The sequence below is a fragment of the Suricata suricatta genome, chromosome X (genome assembly GCF_006229205.1).
Source record: "Suricata suricatta isolate VVHF042 chromosome X, meerkat_22Aug2017_6uvM2_HiC, whole genome shotgun sequence".
NCBI lineage: Eukaryota > Metazoa > Chordata > Mammalia > Carnivora > Herpestidae > Suricata > Suricata suricatta.
This window is the reverse complement of record NC_043717.1, coordinates 81,686,987-81,701,437: the sequence shown is the minus strand read 5'-3', so window position 1 is coordinate 81,701,437 and position 14,451 is coordinate 81,686,987. Positions and strand designations below refer to the sequence as shown.

The 14,451-nt window shown below is 41.8% G+C and overlaps 1 non-coding gene across 1 annotated transcript; it reads right to left on the bottom strand.

Moving 5' to 3' along the window:
- Window positions 1–8,546: 8,546 nt before the first annotated feature.
- On the bottom strand, window positions 8,547–8,650 carry LOC115284475. Its single transcript, XR_003905228.1, has one exon. It is a non-coding gene; the product is annotated as a U6 spliceosomal RNA (small nuclear RNA).
- Between the last annotated feature and the right edge of the window lie 5,801 nt (window positions 8,651–14,451).

Genomic DNA, 14,451 nt, shown 5'->3' with positions numbered 1-14,451 from the left:
AGGGAGAAGAACATTCTAGGCAAGGGTAGTGGCAATTATAATGACCCGAAGGCGGGAGAAGCGTGGCATGTTTGAGGAACAGAAGGGAGGCAGTGTGGCTGGACCGGATTGACTGGGAGAGAGTGGCACAAGATGAGGTTCTGATGATAGTCGGGAGGCAGATCATGTACAATCTAGTAAGTCACGGTGAAGTCTGAATTGTTGTTGTTGTTATCGTTAAGTCTGATTATTTTTTAAGTTTATTTATTTTGAGAGAGTGGGAGGCACAAAGAGAGATAGAATCCCAGGCTGATATCGCAGAGCCTGACATAGGGGTTGAACTCATGAACCATGAGATCATGACCTGAGTCGAAATCAAGAGTTGGATGTTTGACCAACAGAGCCACCCAGGTGCCCCTTAAGTCTGAATTTTAACTTAAAGGTGATGGAGAGTCACTGAATGGTTTTGGGCAAGGAATTGATAAAACCCAGTTTATATCTTAAAGGATCATTCTTACTACTGTTGAGGAAAGTATATTGGCTTGGCATAAGAATGGAAACAGGGAGAATTATTAGTAGGGTATCTGCAATAGCACAAATCAGATGTGGTGGTGGCTGGGGTCAGGATGATAATAGTGAACTTGGAAAAAAAGTCAGCATAATTGACATGTTTTAGAGGTTGAATCCATATGACTTACAGATAAATGGGACTAGAAGGTGAGGGAAAGAGATGTAGCAAGATGACGGTGATGGTGGCAGCAACATTGGCGGTGGCATTCTTGAGGACAGGGTCTCTTTTGGCACTGGGACCTTCAGTGTCTTCGACAACCACCACAGGTCCCTTCAGCTCAGACACCGGCTCATTTGGCGTTCATGGACCTTGTTAGCACATGAGCCACTCTTGGGCATGAAGGAAACAGGGGACATCGTTACTGGAGAAAAATGGCAGACCACACATGGCAGCGAAGCAGACTCATTTACAGAGCATACGTGAGATGGCCTATGGGGACTTACTGCCAGAAGTGTTCGGGAAGAACCTAAGAAGGGTTATTTACAACTTCCGTAGTGCAGAGGAAGTGCAGTTAGAGAGCCACCATTTTGTGATTGTGGTCCCGTATTATCCATAATCTGCACTGACAAAACAAACCTGGATTACTCGTAACCGAGGTCCCAGTCAAAGCTAGACTAAACTAAGCATTATCAAATATATTTTTTTGTAAAAATCTCCCCACCTACTATGCAAACGTTAACACTTTATATTACAGTTATACGAGATATCTTCAGATACATGCTTATGAAGATTCAAATAATACAGAAGTTAAATTGTCCAGTTGTGAGTCTTCCTCTAGCTGTTCCCCGGTCACATGCCCTGACGAGAGGTGACCATAACAGTTAGAGTTTCCTTCAAAATATTTTTATATGTGTGTACATATTTTATTATTAAACATGTACACATATATGGGCTTTTATATGCTTTTAAATACATAATGTATATATCATATATATGTATTTTATCTTTATACATATATAAAAGCATATCAAAAAAGCATGTATTTATATACATAGATTAAAGCATAAAAATATATTTTGAAGGAAAAACATATAGAACAAAGCATAGAAAAAAAGCACATATATATATAGTGGGGGTTTTTGGGTGGCTCAGTTAGTTAAGCATGGGACTTTGATTCAGATCATGATCTTGCTGTTCCTGGGTTCCAGCCCTGCATCAGGTTCTGACACTGAAGAGCCTGCTTGGGATTCTCACTCTCTGCCTCTCTCCCTGCCCCTCCCCTGCTTGTACTCTCTCTCTCAAAAAAAAAAAAAAAAATTAAAATATACATAGGGGCACCGGGATGGCTTAGTCAGTTATGCATCCAGCTTTGGCTCAGCTCATGATCTCACCGTTTGTGAGTTTGAGTGCCACATGTGGCTCTCTGCTGCTAGCGCGGAACCCACTTGGGATCCGCTGTCTCCCTCTCTGCCTCTTCCCTGTACACTCTTTCTCTCTTTCAAAACTAAACATTAAAAAAAACCCATATATTTAACATTTATATACATGTTATTTATTTCTGTACATAAACAAACATATATTTTTACATTTTTAATTTATTTATATATTTTTTTAACGTTTATTTACTTTTGAGAGACAGAGAAAGACAGAGCACAAGCGGAGGAGGGGCAGAGAGGGAAACACGGAATTGGAAGCAGGCACCAAACTCTGAGCTGTCAGCACAGAGCCCAATGCGGGGCTCGAACCCACAAATCTCAGGATCATGACTTGAGCCAGAGTCAGATGCTTAACTGACTGAGCCAGCCAGGTGCCCCTAGTTTTTTTTTTTAATAAATAAAGTCATACCATTTTTAGCATAGGATATGTGATACTGAAATGAGCACAAATCATACCAAAAATATGGATCTGTATGTTGGTTTTTTTTTTTTTTTTTAGATGTTTAGGCTTCAGATCTTCTGTCCTCCTCTCTCTGCCCTTCCCCTGTTTGGCTGCGTGCTGTCTCTGTCTCAAAGTGAGTAGACTTAAAAAGAAAAAGGGTCCATTTCTCCACACCATCATCAGTACTACTGAATATTAACAAGCATTTGATTGTTTTCTTTTTTCTTTTTTTAAAATTTATTTATGTTCCTTTTTTTTAACGTTTATTTATTTTGAGAGAGAGAGAGAGAGACAGAGCAGGAGCAGGGGAGGGACAGAGAAAGAGAGGGAGACACAGAATCTGTAAGCAGGCTCCAGGCTCTGAGTTGTCGGCATAGAGCCCAACGCGGGGTGCAAACTCATGAACTGAGAGATGATGACCTGAGCTGAAGTCAGATGCTTAAGTGACTGGGCCACCCAGGGGCCCCTTTTTTTCCCTTTTAATCATTATTAATATTTTGTAGAGAGAGAGGGAGAGGGCAAGTGGGGGAGAGGAGCAGAGGGAGAGATAGAATAAGTAGGTTCCACGCCCAGCTCGGAGCCCCATGTGGGGCTCAGTCTCATGACCTTGAGATCATGACCTCAGCTGAAATCAAGTGTCAGACACTTAAATGATTGAGGCACCCAGGCGCTCCTTCTCATCTTTGAATTACCTGGTTGTCTATTTTCTCTTTGGATGGTCTTTTCCCATTGATTTGAGGAAACTTTTTAAAGTATTTTAATCCTTTAATTTGTAAATATATATTACCATTTGCATTTATTAGTTTTTTAAATAACAAGACTTGATTTTTGTTTATTCTGTCACTTCTTGTAGAATTTTAAATTTGTTTGCAGTCAGACTTATTTAAAAGAAATTTAAAAAAATGTAATCTCTACACCCAACGTGGGGCTCAAACTCATGACCCTTAGATCAAGAGCCACATGCTATACCAACTGAGTTCCTCAAGAGCCCTTATTACGGTTTTTTTGTTCACTTTACAGCCCCTTTGTTTTGTTAGTTGCATTAGAAAGCTTTTCCTGTATTTAAAAAAATTTTTTTAAATGTTTGTTTGGGGCACCTGGGTGGCTCAGTCGGTTAAACCTCTGACTTCGGCTCAGGCCATGATCTTACATTTGTGGGTTCGAGCCAAGTGTCGGGCTCTGTGCTGACAGCTCAGAGCCTGGAGCCTGCTTCGGATTCTGTGTCTCCCTCTCCCTGCCCTCCCTCTCACATGCTCTTTCTCTCTCTGTCTCAAAAATAAATAAAACATTAAAAAAAATTTTTTAAAGTTTGTTTATATTTGAGAGAGACAGACAGACAGAGAGAGAGAAAGAGAGAGAAAGAGTCAGTGTGAGCAGGGGAGAGGCAGAAAGACAGAGACGGAATCTGAAGCAGGCTCTAGGCTTTGAGCTTTGAGCTTTCAGCATAGAGCCCGACGTGAGGTTTGATCTCATAAGCAGTGAGATCATGACCTGAGCCGAAATCGGACGCTTAACGAGTGAGCCACTCAGGCACCCAAAACTTTTCCTATTACAATATTGTTATAGGAGTCTTTTTGAATTTTCTTCTATTCTTTTATATTTTCTCTTTTACATTTAAATCTTTAATCCATCTGGAATTTATTTTTGTATATGATATACAGTAGAGATTCTAATTTTTTCCCAAATGAGTAGGAAACTACTGACCAAATTTATTGAATAATCATTTTCTTCCACTCTGATTTGAAATGCCACTATTATCACATACTGTAAGAGTCACTTTAAGGTGGTGACAGAGCAGCCATTTCTCTGAGGGCTGGAGGAGAACACGTGCAAAGACAACCCCCCGCCCCTCACCTGGAGACCTGGGATGTCCTGCCCCATTTGGAAACAGCCAATCATGAAGCTCCAGCTTCCCATCACCCTGACAGAGAAGGCAACCTATTCCATCCCACCACATCCCTGAAAGGCCCTTATTTGATAATCTGCCCTCCCAAGATCAAACCCAGAACCCCCTCACCCATAACCCCCCCTCCCCCCCTTCCCCCGCCCATCGCCTATCAGGCGCGACTTCCCTCACTCCCCACTCCCGGGGTCATGGGACCTCGCCCGGGAATCACAGATCCCAATAAAGGCTTTCTTGGCTCCATAACCTGGTCTCTTTCTTTCCTCCCATCTCTGCCTCCATCTATTAAATCTTACACATACAAAACCCCCAGAAATACATAGATATGTTACTTTTCTTTCTTTCCTCCTTTCTTTTCTTTCTTTTCTCTTTCTTTCTTTCCTTCTTTCCTTCCTTCCTTCTTTCTTTCTCTCTCTCTTTTTTTCTTTCTTCCTTTCCTTCCTTCCTCCTTTCTTTCTTTCTTTCTTTCTTTCTTTCTTTCTTTCTTTCTTTCTTTCTTTCTTTCTTTCTTTCTTTCTTCCTTCCTTCCTTCCTTCCTTCCTTCCTTCCTTCCTTCCTTCCTTCCTTTCTTTCAGAAGGGAGGGGCAGAGAAAGAGGTGACAGAGGATCTGAAGCAGGCTCTGAGCTGACAGCAGTGAGCCCAATTTGGGGCTCAAACTCACAAAGTTACAGATCACGACCTGAGCCAACATTGGATGCTCAACCAACAGAGCCACCCAGGGGTTACCAGAGATATGTTTGTAGACTACATTTATTGTTGTTGCTTTATGTAAGTTTTGCTTCTTGGTAGAGCAAGGTCATTCTCATAATTCTTATTTTTAAAAAATTTACAGAATATGCTCTTACAGATGAATTCTAGAATTTAACCTTTCCGAAAATTTCTTTAGGTTTCTTTCTTATTTTTTCCTTTTCTTTTTCTTTCTTTCTTTCTTTCTTTTTTTTTATTTAAGTAAACTCTATGCCCAATGTGGGGCTCTAACTCATGACCCTGAGATCAAGAGTTGCATGTTCGGTCTGAGCCAGCCAGGTGCCCCTGTTTTCCCATTTCTAAAGATGTTCTTGGGGCACCTGGGTCGCTGAGTTGGTTAAGCATCCAACTCTTGGTTTTGGCGCAGGTCATGATCTCATAGTTTGAGCCCCGAGCTGGGCTCTGCACTGACAGTACAGAGCTTGCTTAGGATTCTCTCTCTTCCTCTCTCTCTGCCCCTCCCCCACTCATTCTCTATGTCTCTCTCTCAAAATAAATAAACTTTAGAAATAATTTAAAAAATAAAGATGTTCTATTATGTGCTTCAGTGAAATTTTACAGCTTTCTTTTTCTTTAATTTTTTTTTTTTTTTTTGGAGAGAGAGTGCACATGAGTGTGAATGGGGGAGGGGTAGACTTGGGGCTCAAACTCACAAACCATGATATCATGACCTGAGCCAAAATCAAGAGTCAGATATTTAACTAACTGAGCCATCCAGGTGCTCCTTTATGGTTTTCTTGATATCAGTATTGCACAGTTTTTCTACGTATTTTATAGTTTTGTTATTGTTAGGAATATGTTTTTTCATTGCATTTTCTAGTTATTATTATACTGAAAGAAATTGATTTTTGTATATTCATGTTTTATCTTGACTCTTACAATTTTATTTTATACTTCTCAAGTTAGGCCATCATATTATTAACAAATAGGTTATCACTTACTTTCCAATATTTAGCACTCAATCTTTTTTCTTCTTTTGATTTTTTACTAAGATAAATGGGTTGGAAGTGGATTTTTTTCTCTTGTCACTTAATCCTGGTAATTCCAATCATAGATGACTACTAAGCTTGCATCTCTTGCATTTTATTTTTAAATTATTTTTATTTTTGTTATTTTCATTTATTTAATTTATTTTTAAAATATAATTGATTGTCAAATTGGCTAACATACAGTGTGTAAAGTGTGCTCTTGGTGTTTGGGGTAGATTCTTGTGGTTCATCGCTTACATACAACACCCAGTGCTCATCCCAACAAGTGGCCTCCTCAATGCCCATCACCCATTTTCCCCTCTCCCCCATCCCCTATCCACCCTCGGTTTGTTCCCAGTATTTGAGAGTCTCTTGCGGTTTGCCTCCTTCCCTCTCTGTTTGTAACTATCCACCCCCCCCACCATGGTCCTCTGTTAAGTTTCTCCTGTTCCACTTAGGAGTGAAAACAATGGTATCTGTCTTTCTCTGACGGACTTATTTTACTCAGCATAAAACCCTCGAGTTCCATCCACGTTGCTATGAATGGCCAGATCTCATTCTTTCTCATTGCCATGTAGTATTCCATCGTATAGATAAACCACATCTTCTTGATCCATGTATCAGATGATGGACATTTAGGCTCTTTCCATGATTTGGCTATTGTTGAAAGTGCCGCTATGAACATTGGGGTACATATGCCCTTATGGATCAGCAATTCTGTATCTCTTGGATAAATTCCTGGTAGTGCTATTGCTGGGTCGTAATTCTATTTTAAAATTTTTGAGGCATTTTTATTATTTTTATATAAACGTTTATTTATTTATTTTGAGAGAAAGAGAGAGAGCATGAGTCAGTGGGAGGGAGGGACAGAAAGAGAGGAGAGAGAGAATCCCAAGCAGGCTCTGTGCTATCAGCGTGGAGACTGACGTGGGGCTCAGTCTCACAAACTGTGTGATCATGACCTCAGCTGAAATCCAGAGTCAGATGCTTAACCAACTGAGCCACCCAGGTGTGCCTAGTATTATTTTTAAGTAGCTCTATACCCAACATGGGGCTTGAACTCATGACCCTGAGATCAAGCCAGATGTTTAACCACCTGAGCCACCCAGGAGCCCTGGATATTTCCTGGAACCTTGAGCTCAGCATGTCCAAAATCTAATGTAAATCCTAATTGCTCCAACTTGCCTGAGTCCATCCCTAGCACTCATTTCTTTATTTCTGTTATTTGGGTTCAAATGGCTCAAGTGTTCTAGCCATTCGGGTTCGAAAGCTTAATCATCCTTGATTTTCTTCAGACTCCTTTCTTCTCTCTCACTACTTTTTGTTCAGAAATTTCTCTTGACTTGGTCTTTACGCATTGTTATAACACGTATCTCCTCCTTTCTATTCTTCCTGTTTCCCCTCCCTTCAATCTAATTTAACAAACAAGTAATTAGGGGCTTCAATGTTTAGGTACCCACATGGAGATACAGATGCAAATAAGATAAAGTTCCTGCTCTTAAGGAATTCACAAATAGTGCGTGATGTTTCTGAAATTCAGCCAACTATGGTACCATGTAGTAGATGCCAGAAAAACTATATGTGCAGAGGTTCCTGCCTGGCTCAGTCAGAGGAGCATGTGACTCTTGATCTCGGGGTCATGGGTTCGAGCCCCATGTAGGGGATAGATTACTAAAGAAAAGAAATAAACGTTAAATTTTTAAAAAATGTTTTTATTTATTTTTGAGAGAGAGAGACAGAGTATGAGTGGGGGAGGGGCGTAGAGAGAGAGAGAGAGAGAGAGAGAGAGAGAGAGAGAGATCTGAGACACAGAATCCAAAGCAGGCTTCAGGCTCCGAGCTGTCAGCCCAGAACCCAAAGCAGGGCTTGAAACTGTGAATCATGAGATTACGACCTGAGCCGATGTCGGACTTTTAACTGACTGAGCCACCCAGGCGCCCCAAGAAATAAACTTTAAATAAAAGAACTATAGGTATTAAGAAATACAGTAACTTAGAGGAGGAAATGATTATTTCTGCTTTATGCTGAGTCAGAAAAGTTGACATTTGAGCTGAACCCTGAAGGACAGGTATAATTTTTTTTAGATGGAAAAGGAGAGGGAGAAGAAACATTTCCGGTAGAGGAAACAGCATGAATGTATGTCTTATACATTTACTCCAGAAGCATTTACTGAGTGCTCACCATTTGCCAAGCATTTTACTAGGTGTGGAGGTTAAACAGCTCAGTCTTGTGGGAGAAACAGATACATGAACAGATAATCACAGTAAGACATTATGTAAAATTATGTGATTCTTTTTTTAATGTTTATTTCTTTATTTTGAGAGAGAAAGAAGGAGCATGAGCAGGGGAGGGGCAGCGAGAGCGAGAGCGAGAGCGAGAGCGAGAGCGAGAGAGAGAGAGAGAGAGAGAGAGAGAATCTCAAGCAGGCTCTGTGCCTCACGTGAGGCTTGATCCCAGGAACTGGGAGATCATGACCTAAGCCGAAATCCAGGGTCAGTCGCTAAACCGACTGAGCCACTCAGGTGCCCCCAAGTGATTCTTGTATTATTATTATTATTTTTTAATATGGAATGCTTCATGAATTTGTGTCATCCTTGCGTAGGGGCCATGCTAATCTTCTATGCATCGTTCCAATTTTAGCACAAGTGATTCTTTATTAGAACAGTCAGTTCACTGAGTGAAGATGTCCTTTTGGCCAAATATTTGGGTATAGAAGCCACATGTAGGCAATGTTAAAGAGTCTTAAAAAATTTTTTTTTAATGTTTTTTATTTATTTTTGAGAGACAGAGAGAGACAGAGCAAGCAGGGGAGGGTGAGAGAGAGAGGGAGACACGGAATCAGAAGCAGGCTCCAGGCTCTGAGCTAGCTGTCAGCACAGAGCCCAACATGGGGCTCGAACCCACATGAGATCATGACCTGAGCTGAAGCCGGATGCTAACCGGCTGAGCCACCCAGGCGCCCCTAAAGAGTCTTAACCAAATTTGACAGATTCCTGAAAATGTGTTTGTAACTGAGTTTGTGGCAGATTCTTCTCCTCTTCCATGGCATTTCTTCAGCGTTGGATTGGGACAAGGAGATTGGTTTAGCAAGCAACTGGTAGGACATAGGCCGTTTCCTTGTTAATTTGATCAGCTGACATTTATTGTAGGCCTATGGCATACCATATATTGTTAGACTTTGGGGACACACGGAAGTTAACACAGAGTCGCTCCCTTTAGAGAAAATGATGACCCAATGGGTTCACTGGCACACAAAAATAGAATTAGAATACAATAAACCAAAAACTGTGATGGAACTTTACGTTCTGTGTTAGAGAAGGATATATGAGAGGTGCTTGCAAAGGTACCAGGGAAGATTTCTGGGAGGTAATGGAATCTGAGCTGAGTATTGAGGAGCAGAGAATTAGGCAGAGAAGTGGATTGGGGCTGCCCGAGGCATTCTTGGAGAAAAGAGCACCCGCAAGTCAGAGAGAAAAGTACAAGTGGGATCGATATAGGCAGTTTGTATTTCATGCAGAGATGAAATACAAGGCAGAGAAGGGTGAGGAATTTGATGAGAGAAGTCAGAGGAGGCTGGACCATGGATGACCTTGTGAGCCACGTTCAAGACGGAATTTCATCCTGCAGGCGAAGGGGAGCCGCAGGGAAATGTCATGATCCATTGTGCATCTATAGTCATTAAGTGCAGTATGTGTAGGATAGATTTGAATGGAAAACTTAAAACAGTTACACCGCCCATAAAAAGTCCCCATCACCAGGACTGGACTGGCACGGAACCTAAAAGTACATGAAGGGGTGCTGGACGAGAAACCCCAGAAGGGGCCACTTTGGCATAGAGATTATTTTGAGTTAATCAGTAAAAAAAAAAAAAAATCCGGTACAAGTAATCAGGGGCGCCCGAGCGGCTCAGTCAGTTGGTTGAGCGTGTGACCCTTGATTTCAGCTCAGGTCATGATCTCGTGGTTCCCACACGTGTGCAGGAGCATGCATGCATATTCTCTCTCTCTCTCTCCCTCTCTCACTCACTCACTCAAAAAAAAAAAAAAAAGTAATCAGAGCCCAGACGGTGCAGGAAAAGCTCTCTGCCTTCCCCTCAACTGCCTAAATTTACTTTGGAAAGGAAAGCCTTACCAGCAAGACAGCTGTTAACTGAGACTGCCCTTTACCTAAGGCACTTATCTGCATAATAGAGCTCCTTTGTCTGTCCAAATATTTCCTGTCGCCTTACTGCTCTATGCGGGGCCTTACTCCTCTCCTGAGGTCTGGTAAGCTTCTCCTTGCTTAACTCTCTTAGGAATTTCCCTGTCGGTGTGGATTCCCCTGTCGGCAGGCCTATTAAATTCGATTCTCTCCTATTACTGTCTCGTGTCAATACGATTCTAAGTCCAGCTAGAAGGACCCTAGGGACAGAGGAAGGTCTCCTCCCTGACAGTGTCTTTGGGGAGTCGTTGAGTGGGGGCTAGACTTATGCAATGGGAGAGACCTGGGGTGAATGGCAGAACCTGAAAACAAAATGGATTGTGGGCAAATTGTGAAGGACATTGGTTGTGAAGCTAACCATGGAGCTTGATTTATTTGGTAGGCACCAACACATTTGAAATAAAGTTGTACCATGATCAGATTTATGTTTTAGGAAGATGATCCTGCTAACAGCAAGATGAATCATAGCTTTGGGGAGAGCTTTGTGATCTTATCAATAGAGACAATTTTCTGGAGCTTTGGGAAATTAAGAATAAGTAGGGGAGAGATGCCTGAGGGGCTCAGTGAGTTAAGTGTCCAATTTCAGCTCAGGTCATGTCACGTTCTGAGCTCAAGCCCCACATCAGGCTCTTTGTTGACAGCTCAGAGCCTGGAGCCTGCTTGGGATTCTATGTCTCCTTCTCTCTCTGCCCCTCCCCTGCTCATACTCTGTATCTCTCTCTCTCTTTCAAAAATAAATAAACATTAAAAAAATAAAAAAGAATCTGGACTTGTAATTGGCATCTTAAATTGATGGGGGCGGGGTTTGTTGAAACCTCCAATTTGTATCCTCTTGGTCAGAAGCACAGGGAACAACCTGGGCTCATGGCTGGTGTGTGTGTGTGTGTGTGTGTGTGTGTGTGTGTGTGTGTGTGTGTGGTACAGTCTTGTGGGACTGTACCCTTGACCTGTGAGATCTGATGTCTTCTCTAGGTAGATAGTGTCAGAATTGGGTTGACTTGTAGGACACCCAGCAGTGATTCACTTTGTGAATCAGAGTAGTGTGATCAACTTTATTGTAATTATGTGTTTAATGTCCCTCTACCCTGACTATACCTTAAATCGTGAGGATGGGAACCACGACTGGTTCAACATTGCATTCTCTCCCAACCCCCACTCCCCCATGGTATGTGTGTGGCACGTAAACAATGCTCAGAAAGTGTTTGCTGCATTCGTGGTCCGGGTACATGTTTCACAAGTGTGGGTGCGTAGTAGGAGGGTATTTGGGGAGGATATTTTTTCAGATGATTGGAAGTTACTTGTGGCAGAATCGCATCACTTAGGTGTGGGCTTCTCTTGGACATGTGGAAAGTCCTTAGGACATATCTGTCCTCCCATTTGCTTTCCATCTCCCCAAATGATGCCCTGGGGAGGTCTGGACCACAGCCAGATGTTTCTCTACTTGATGTTCTTCTGCTTTCCCGATTGTACTGTGATTCCACACGACCCTAGGTGGTCATAATTTTTTAGGCCAGGAGATCTTTGGGGGTGGGGTAGTCTCGGAGACTCCCTGTTATTCTTTTGTATGTGGTAGGACATCTGGTTAGTGATCCCGTCTATATTGGATGTGAAACAGCTATATCTACAAATACTGCCTTACTGATTTGTCCAAAACAGTTTTCTGATTTGCTAAGTTACTGTAGGCAGTGGTGTTCTAACCTTAGCATCACAAGGACTTAAGGACCTTGAAGTAGTTTGTCTACAGCGGCCACAAGGAGACCAGAATTCGTGTGTCCATTCTTCTGTTCTTCACTTCAGCGGAAGCCAGATTATTTAAGATGTAGGTACAGGAGTAAGGTAATATATTTTGGAGGAAACATGTGATTAATGCATCTCTCTATAGAATTGAGGTTGGCTTTATTTTTTCTTTTTTGACGTTTATTTTTCTTAAATAATCTCGACACCCAATGAGGGGCTTGAACTCACGACCCCAAGATCAAGAATCGTATGTCTTCCAACTGAGCCAGCCAGGTACCCTGAGTTGGAGGCTGGTTTTAATAACTTAGGAGTATGTTGGGGTAGGGGAGGCAAGGGTAGAGGTGGAGGTAGACAGGGATTTCAGTTGCTGGCATGTTGTGACTGTAGCCAGGAGTTAGGTAAAAGCTTTCCTCCTTAAGAAGGTGTCTTAGTGGGGTGACTAGGGTGGTAGTGGAAAACTGGGGGAATTCCTGTAATTGGTTGATGTCCTGAAGAGTTTAGGGGCTTTTCCACTCCCAAGATAATGATACCTTGTCCAGCATCCTGAAGATAACTCAGCCCAAAAGAACTTGTCCTTTGCATGTCTAAGCCTTCTAGAATAAACACCTCTGGATTGACTCTGGGATGATACATCGTGACAGCAGAGATACAGAGAGTTCTTCAAGACTAATGAAACGCTGGCCAGGACATCGTGAGGCATCCCAGTGATTGGTCTTTGGAAAATGGTCAGGGCGTGACGCAGCAGGGCAGAGGTCAGTGTCAGCTGTTCTAGCTCTGGAAGGCATCCCTGGAAAGTCCCTTTCTGTCTACGTCGCTCATTCAAGTCCAGACATGTAGTGTCCTAGGAGATGGAGCTGAGGTTAGACGTAGGTGCCTCAGAGTGGGTGTCATGTCGGAAAGTAAGTTTATGGTGGTCACTTACAGTTACTCCAATGAAGACATGGTGCCTTAGGAAATCAAGAGCACTATATTTTTCTTCTTTACAAAGAACACCAGGACATTGTGACAACTTGTTAATCATTTGGTGAAATAAAGAGCCTTCCCATACATCTTGTGCCAAAAGACATTATGTACTTAAATGAAAACAGTAAAATACATATTCATATAATATAGATGCATATTCATATAGTCAGTGCATAGAGGCCCTTCTAAACACAAAGACAAAGAAAATATAAAAGGAATAAAATGATGGCTTTGACTTCATAAAATTTTTAAGAATTCTGAGAAGCAAAAAACACCATAAATAAAATTAAAAGACACATGGCCAACTTGTTAATATTTTTATATATAAGTGTAAGCAAACCAACAGGAGCTTTGCTCCTTGATGAGACGGAAACTGCACCCGGTTGCGTTGTCCCACAGAGAAAAAGTTTTAGTTGAAGCAAATCAGGAGACCATGGGAAATGGCCTCCAAAGCTGTGACTCCTGAGAGAGGGTGGATGGGTTCCTTTGTTTAGGGTTAATATTTAGATGGGGAAGCCTTGTCATCCTATCTAGAGGTGGGCATAAAATCATGCATGCGCTTTAAAGAAACATGCCTATACATACATTGTATGTTATGTAAATGAGGCTGAGGCTCCTCCTTGGGCAGAGATTTTAGTATTATAATGAGGTAAAGGTAATTGTAGGTCATTTCAGAGGTCTCTTCACAGAGATTTAGCTCAAAGGGTCTGGGTGGTCTGGGCTAGTGAGAGGTCTTTACAGGGCCCTGGCCGCCATCACCTGGAGGCTGGTTTTGGGTTTCATTTGCTGGAGTCCGGAGGAAAGCCAGAAGGAAGAGCTTAGAGGAAAATGTAAGACAAAGGTTAGTGAGTACAAGCAGGTAGGCAGTAAAGGCGAGTTCTTGGGGTCTAGCTGGTGATGTCAGGAGCTCTCATAAATCAATAAGAAAAATAAAAAAAGATGATTAGAATAATGGGTAAAGATCTTGAGCCAGAAATTCGCAAAAGAACAAATAACCAAAACAAAAATTGTCAACCTCACTAACACTTGAAGAAATGCAAACTACGTATCAGGATTTTGCATGTTTGGGCAAGTTTGGTGTCCACTGTTCAAGAACTATGAGAGAGGGTATCTTCTATACTGCTACTGGGAGTTTAAATGGGTACTAAATTTTGTAGGGTAATTTGGTAACAAATATTGAGGCTCTAAAATGTATGTGACATGGATAATCTTTGAAATTCCTGTCTACATGTTTCCTTTTAATAATAATCTGACTGCTTTCCATCATTAAGTCCCTGGGGAATGGAAAGCAAGAGTGAATGCCACCTTGAGAAGGAAGGGACATTTTGTTTTGTCCACATAGGAAGAAGTCAATTATAACCCTTTCTGGTTCCTATAAGGGGTGGGCTGGGAAGGAGAAAGGAGTAATACCAAATATGTCTGAAGGATTCTTAGAGCATTGAGCCTGGTTTTTGCATCCCCAAGTGCAGGCTGGGAAATGGTAAGCTTCCCTAGAGAAATATCATGTCCAACATGATGCTACCAGATAAAAGGTTAAAAAGGACATGATGGTACAGGGAGTTGG